At 37.2% G+C, this 7,854-nt stretch overlaps 1 non-coding gene across 1 annotated transcript; it reads left to right on the plus strand.

The window, feature by feature from the left end:
- The first annotated feature begins 530 nt into the window (after positions 1 to 530).
- LOC112636791 lies at positions 531 to 592 on the plus strand. The gene has a single exon (XR_003122266.1). It is a non-coding gene; the product is annotated as a U7 small nuclear RNA (small nuclear RNA).
- Positions 593 to 7,854: the final 7,262 nt, after the last annotated feature.

Genomic DNA, 7,854 nt, shown 5'->3' on the forward strand with positions numbered 1-7,854 from the left:
TCCCAGAGTGTTGGAATTACAGGCGTGAGCCGCCGCACCCATCCCTGACAGCTTTCTTAAGACAGGTTATATGTATGATTCATCTTTGCATTCTCACACACCCCGTGTGGTGCCTAGCAAACAGTAGTAGCAAACAAATTTATTTAAATAAATGGATTTACATATGTCTGGGATGCCTGCAATGTGACAAGCTCATTGAAGCCTACGAATAATTGCATCTTCCTCTTTAAACTGTTTTGTTTTTTAATAGAAAAACTTCAATTTTGCCAATTATTCTCCATTTTAATTGTTAGTTTGAGCTCCTTTCACATCCTCTAATTTTTCGACAAATTAGTATCGACATCTTGCAAAGTCTGATGATATCTTTTTAACTTTTTTCTTCTTTTTTATATACAAGTCAAGTCTTCTGGGTTTTTTATTGTTAGTTTTCTATTATTCTATTTTAGTAGAGACTATGTATGTTATTTTAATTTTTACCATATATATTTTATATATATGTCTGTGTGTGTGTGTGTGTATATATATATATATAGTGTTACAGCTCTTCTAAAATTTGTTTAGCAGGCTTTCCAATTTTTGCCAGAAAGCCCCCTAAAAAATAAAAAATAAATAAAAAAGAATATATGTATATACACACACACACACACACACACATTTGAAGATCAAAAGAAACATGTAAATCCTTCTTTTCAGCATATACTGTAAATATTTGGCAGAGCATATCTCCATTGAAATTCTTACATGAATTCAATAGCTATTGACCATTATAAACCCAGGGAAATCATATTGTTCTATGTGGCTGGTTGTTAGAAAGGACCTAAGGAGAGCTTTAACTAAGAGGCCAGGGACATTACTATGTATTTGTCTATTTAACCTTGATTCAAGCAATAAGAGCATTGTGAACATTTCTATGGAAGCACAACCACCCAACATAAAGCCTAGTAAGATAATAATAAAAATCCTCATCCACCTCCTCAGGCCTCTTAACACCTGCCACCCAGTGAAGATTCCTGTGGTACTCGACTCCCAACTCCCTCCTCACACACTTACTGTTACTTATGACGAGGTCCATGAATCACTCTAAAGATGCTGCCCACCCTTTAATATCCTGCACAACCCTAAATTGTGCACAGCTGAGCCATCAGCAGCTAAGGAAGAGCTTCAAAGAATAGCTATTCATGGTGTAGCCACAAGATACAATGTGGAGACCAAAGGGCATCAAAAGAAAGACTCAAAGAGCAGAATGTTGGAGCGAGGCAGAGGCTTTTGAGAGAAAAGGAAACTTTGAGATGGCAGTTTGACAAGGGATTGAGACAGGTAAGCCTGTTTACGTACACAGGGTGGCTGCCTTTAGTGGTCTCAGCAGGAAAAACTTGTGATGCTAAGGACATCACAAAGGACAGGTAATATTCTGATACATCTCTTAAGCACTCTGAAATCCTTAAAGTATCCAACTAGAGAAACAACATTTAAAAAAAAAATAAAATGAGAAAGAAAGAAAAAAAATCCTGTCAGTTTATCAGACTGACTTTCTAGCTATCAGAGTTCACCCAGATGAAGTTTAAATGTATGTAGAATGTATTTTACCACATCTAGTTTGCTTCTACTTCTTTCTTTTTTTTTTTAAAGACAGAGTCTCGCCCTGTCACTAGGCTGGAGCGCAGTGGCGCGATCTCAGCTCACTGTAACCTCCGAAGCCCTGGTTCAAGCGATTCTCTTGCCTCAGCCTCCCAAGTAGCTGGGATTACAGGCACACGCCACCATGCCTAGCTAATTTTTTTTTTTTTTTTTTTTTTTTTTAGTAGAGATGGGGTTTCACCACATTAACCAGGATGGTCTTGATCTCCTGACCTCATGATCCACCTGCCTCGGCTTCCCAAAGTGCTGGGATTACAGGCATAAGCCACCGCGCCCAGCTGCTTCTACTTTTAATTCCATGCAATATTGTATATCTGAGGAACACAAAGTAGTTGTTTAATGATAATAGTATTAGAATTACACTCTTCCTTCAAAATATGTACATGCCAAGTCAAAGCCTGAGTGTAAGTTAAGCAGATGCCTAAATTCATGTGACTTTACATGCAGTCTACTAAACATATAACTAATAATTTTAGTCACAAAAATAGAAATCTCTTTTATTTTTATTACATTTTACAGTTTACAAAGCACTTTGAGCAAACAGTGAGTTTCATTTATGAAACAATATTTGAAAACACATGTTTCTTATAGAAATAACTTGGAAAAATTTAAAGATAATTAAAAGCACTTTAACATCCTATACACACACACACACATACACACACACACACAAAGAAACCTATAATAAAATTTTGTTAAATTTCTTTTCAGGGATATCCTCTATAATTTGTTTATACCCAACTTTGTTCCAGAAAGGATTTAAAGTGGTTTACAATGAAATACAGTTATAGCAAAATAAATAAAAACTGTTGAGAATTTAAAAGAAAATAGCAAGGATAGAAAAGGAGACAGAAATAAAACTAATTTTTTAAAAACCAAAAGGCAGATGATGACAACGTTCATACCTGCCACCAGCCTGTCACAGTTTTAGTAACTAATGCAAAGCAGTAAGATTGTTCAGTTACACAATTTACTTAAGTGGCCATTGAGGAAGCGGGACAAACAAACAAATTTCTCAACAAAACATAGCTTTTCATTATGTTCCTTATTTTTTTTTCAGACGGTCTTTATAAACATGCAATGAAGGATATCTACCACTCTTATGGTAGATTTGACCATGAGATTCAAAAAGCTGTTTCTTACAGGGCCCTTCAATATAGGCTAATAAGATTCTTCAGTTAAGTGTATTCCATACACATACATACACAAACTATATTTATAGTCATGCACCACATAAGATGTTTTGGTCAATGACAGACTGTGTATATGATGATGGTCCCATAAGATTATAATATTTTTACTGTATCTTTTCTATGTTTAGATACACAAATACTTACCATTGTGTTATACTTGCCTACAGTATTCATCATAGTCACATGCTGTACAAGATTGTAGCCTAGGAACAACGGGCTACATCATCTAGCCTAGGTGGGTAGTAGGCTACACCACCTAGGGTTGTGTAAGTACACTCTGCGATGTTCATACATGACAAATTCTCATAATGATGCATTTTTCAGAATGCTTCCCATTCACTAAGCAATGCACGACTCTTACTCATATATCTTTGATTATTAAGTAAAGTATATAAGATATACATATATTACATATATGTATACACATATATTTTGCCTACTTTATAATCCATTATATCAAGCATTTATACTCTAGTTCTTCACTATTTTAACACTGGGATAAATGTGTTTACATACAACTATATCTATCTCTGCTTCTTTAGGATAGATTTCTAGAAGTGGAAATGGGAACTAAATGGTATGAATATGTCAAAGTCTCTTCCCATATTCTGCCAAAATACTAGCCAAGAAATGCTGAAACCAATGTGTGCTTCCATCAGTAGACTATGAGAGTGTTCAAATTGATAGTCCTCTTAATATTACCAGCTTTTAAAATTACTGCCAAAATAAGAAGCAAAAAAAACCCCCAAAAAACAAAAAGGAATAGATCATGGTTCTCTTTGGCATATGTTAAAATATTTTCACAAATGCAAAGAATAAATTGTATTTATAATTTATGGTGTGCGGGTTTTTTTTTTGTTGTTTGTTTGTTTGTTTAATTTTTCTTTTTTTTTTTTTTTTCCTGTTGCCCAGGCTGGAGTGCAGTGGCGCGATCTGGCTCACTGCAAGCTCCGCCTCCCGGGTTCCCGCCATTCTCCTGCCTCAGCTTCCTAAGTAGCTGGGACTACAGGCGTCTGCCACTCACGCCCGGCTAATTTTTTGTATTTTTAGTAGAGAAGGGGTTTCACCGTGTTAGCCAGGAAGGTCTCGATCTCCCGACCTCATGATCCACCCACCTCGGCCTCCCAAAGTTCTGGAATTGCAGGTGTGAGCCACCGCGCCTGGCGGTTTGTTTAATTTTTCTCACCCTCTAGACTATAAGCTTTGTGAAGACAAGTATCACACTTCACAGAGCCTAGAACAAGGCCTGGTACATAACTGGCAGTTAAAATTATTCCCTGCATGAGTAAATGATTATATTTTTATTTACATCAGCTTTTGTTAATAAACATTTTTGCTTGCCTTGAAATGACAAAGATTTTGTCCTTGACCAAACTCCAGCCAAGTTCCTCTGAATCCTCTTCTCAACTAGGCTCAGGCCTTAACCTTGGGCCTATAGAAACTACAGACTCTCAACACAAATTATTTCATCCATCCTTCTGCCCCAACATTAAAGACTTAAGCAAACACTGATGTGGTTTCTAAGAGCTCAAGGCTACATCCCTCGATGACCCTGCCCCCCCCCCCCCCCAACTTTAAAGTGCCTGGCCCCTTCAAAGAACAAACAATTTACTGCTTATTCCAGCCAATACTCAACTATAGCAGCCTTTCTTAGAGCATTTACTCAAAAGGGCTTGAAACTGTAATCTTTCCTCTGTCCGTTTGAGATGTATGTTCATCTCCTACTACTCAAGAGTGCCTCTCTCAAAGACCTAAAAGCCAGTCCTTTAAAATGTAGAAGGATAGGGCCTCTGCTTCGCAGGCTCTATGGGAGAATAGAATGTTAACTTAGATAATTCCAGCTAACAGACATAGCTGGTCTAGTTATACTTACCGATCCTTTGTAATTTCTCACTTCCCTGACTCTACTGAGCCCGCTGCTCATTCTCCTACTCCTCCCCATTCCCTCATTTTCCTGTCAAAACACCCAGTCACCTTCACACAAATCAAAGTTGAGTTCAGTTTACTATAGACCTTCTTCCCTAATGCAATTGTGTATTACATATTAAGATCTGCCCCTACCGCTTTAACTAGTGTCCACCTTCCTTTTATTTTTGATACAAACTCGTCCTTGTCCTATCTGTCATTTCAGGTATTACTGGTGAACCAAATGTTCTAACAAAACTAGTTACATCTTTACAAAGAATTTAATGACAAGAATGCCAATCAATTGGTGTTCGTGTATATGTGCTTAGTTTTTTTTCTTACATCCCCCTGGAAGCATTAGGCTTATATGGTTATAATTTGAATAACATGTTAAATAACTGTTTGCAAGTATAAAATCCCATGGGCCATTAAAAGCTATACCATCTTTTAGCATGTGCCTAAAACTTTACTCTCAGTCTCATAGTTTGTGCCAAAAAATATATTAAGTTTTCCAATTGAAAAAGTATCAAATCTTCTGACTACCTTTTTAATAGTTTTCCATTAATGGTCATTGCCTTGTACATCTGTCTCTGTGTTTCAGAAGTCCACGGGTAAATAGTAATGATGGCTACCATTAAAGGGTACTGGCAGAGTATCAGGCTTATATAAGATGCTCCAATTCCCTTCCCTGCAAAACTTAACAATAGCACAATAAAATTGACACTTCTAAAGATGAGAAAACTGAGACTCAAAGAGGTTAAATAAATTGCCAAAGATCACAGAGCCTGTAAATAATGGAGCCATGATTTGAACCATCAACTGTTTGACTTCAAAGTCTGTGTTCTTTCCACGATGCTTCACAACCTAGACATAGTCACACATAGATTTTTGGCTCTTTCATATTTCTCATCCTTGATAACTAACATGCAGTCAAAACAAAGTGAATGAGGGGGGAAATTATACTCAGAAAAAACATTGTAATTATAAAAGAAATAAAAAGGAAAAGAAGAAAACAGTCAAGCTGTGGCAAAGCAAACTCCAAAGCAACCAAGAGGCTTATAAACCCCTAGTTTTCTTTAAAGGAGCTATATTTCCTCCCTCTAAAAACTCTGGCTTTGGAACGAAGGTGACATACTGTGGGAAGACCAAGGAAATTAAACTTTTTTCATCTTATTGATTCCTATTTCTTTCATTCCATCTGTTTCCTTGGCATGGTGAAGGGGGTGACGATCGACGCAGAGTAAGCCGGCTCTGTCAGTCAGAAGATAGGAGCTGACAAACCAGACACAGGCTTGGGAAGGCCTTCCATGAGGGAAAGAATCTGTGCCAGATGACAGGACTCACAGAGAGTCTGACAAAATGTTGCAGACAATCAGGAAGCATCTGATCCAGATTTCATAGATAATAAGCAGGCTCTTTCCTGTGTGCATGCACATAGATTTGAGTATTTCTGATCAAGTGCCCCATTTTTACACAGAACAGGAAGTACATCACAGTAAAATATAAAATGAAAGGGGACAAGAAGGAGGGCATAAAAAAGGAAAAACAAACAACTAAACTGGTAGCACAGAAAACTTGAGTATTTTGTATCCATAGAGTATACAATATGTTGACACGATAAAAGAAAAGGTTTTATAAGTTAATAATTCTAATATTATCACCAGGGTACAAATACATTGGAATTTCACAAAAACAATTTGCTGTAGGTTACAGCTTTCTTAAAAATCATACAGCACTCAGCTGCTCTTCTATCATACAAAGCATATTTTGTGATTTCTATCAGGTCGTATCCAACATAAACTCTAAAATAGCCATAAAAACTGCTGGTTGCATGAGAAAGAATCTGAAGGAGATCACTAGACGGTCTTGTGATTAAACTCTATTAAGAGATATAAATTCTGTGTGTCATTAAGAGCTTCTTTCAGGAAAGGCTTCTACTCTGGCAGAGAAAAGACTAAAATGAAAAAGCAGTTCATCAAAGGAAGCTCATTTTGTTGGGAGCCAAAAGACCCATATATGGTGAGGCTGGAAAATGAATCAGTTTTACCATTTCATTGGCCCCACCACCAAGTTAAGCTACTATCATCAACAAAAGGCATAATGTTATCTCTTTGCTCGCTCTCTCCTGGACTGGAAAGCTCCCATCAAAACAGACAAGAAATGTCAAAAACTGTAATCATCTGAAAGTATGGGGCTGATTTATAAACCCCACATGTGAACAATTTCATTGTAAAATCCTCCTGAACACTATTATGTGCTGAATTGTGTCCATCAAAAAAAAAAAAAAATACTAAAGTCCTAACTCTCAGTATTTCAGAATGTGACCTTATTTGGAGATAGGGCTTTTATAGAGGTAATAAAGTTAAAATGAGATCATTAGGGTGGGCCCTAATCCAATATGACTGACGATGTTCTTATAAAAAGGGAAATTTGGACATAGAGAGAGGTATACACATAGAGGAAATGCCCTGTGAAGAAACACAGGGAGAACCTAGCTGTCTATAAGCCAAGGAGAGGGGCCCGGAACAGATCCTTCCCTCACAATCCTCAGAAGGAACCAACCCAGCCAACACCTTGATTTCAGACTTGTAGCCTCCCAAAGTAGGAGGCAATACATTTCTATTGCTTAAGCCACCCAGTTTATCATACTTTGTTACAGCCGTGCTAACAAATTAATACAGATTTGGTATCAGGAAGTGATGCATTGCTGTGACCACAAAATGTGAAAGTGGCTTTGGAACTGGTAATGAGTAGAAGCTGGAAGGCTTTGAGATACATGATAGGAAAAGCCTATCTTGCCTTAAAGGAGAATGTTACTGGTAATATGAATGTTACGGGTGCTTCTTGGTGAGGCCTCCGATGGAAATGAGGAATGCATTACTGGAAACTAGAGGAAAGGTAATCCTTGTCATAAAGTGATAAAAAAAACTTGACCAAATTGTGTTCTGTTGATTAGAAGAGGTAAGTTGTAAGTGATGAACTTGCATATTTCATTGAAGAGATTTCTAAGCAAAGTGTTGAATGTGCAGCGTGGTGTCTCCTTGCTGCTTTTCCTATAATGCAAGAGGAGAGACATAAATTGAAGAAGCGAAAAGGAACTAGAAGTTGAGGATCTGGA

The sequence above is a fragment of the Theropithecus gelada genome, chromosome 12 (genome assembly GCF_003255815.1).
Source record: "Theropithecus gelada isolate Dixy chromosome 12, Tgel_1.0, whole genome shotgun sequence".
Lineage (NCBI taxonomy): Eukaryota > Metazoa > Chordata > Mammalia > Primates > Cercopithecidae > Theropithecus > Theropithecus gelada.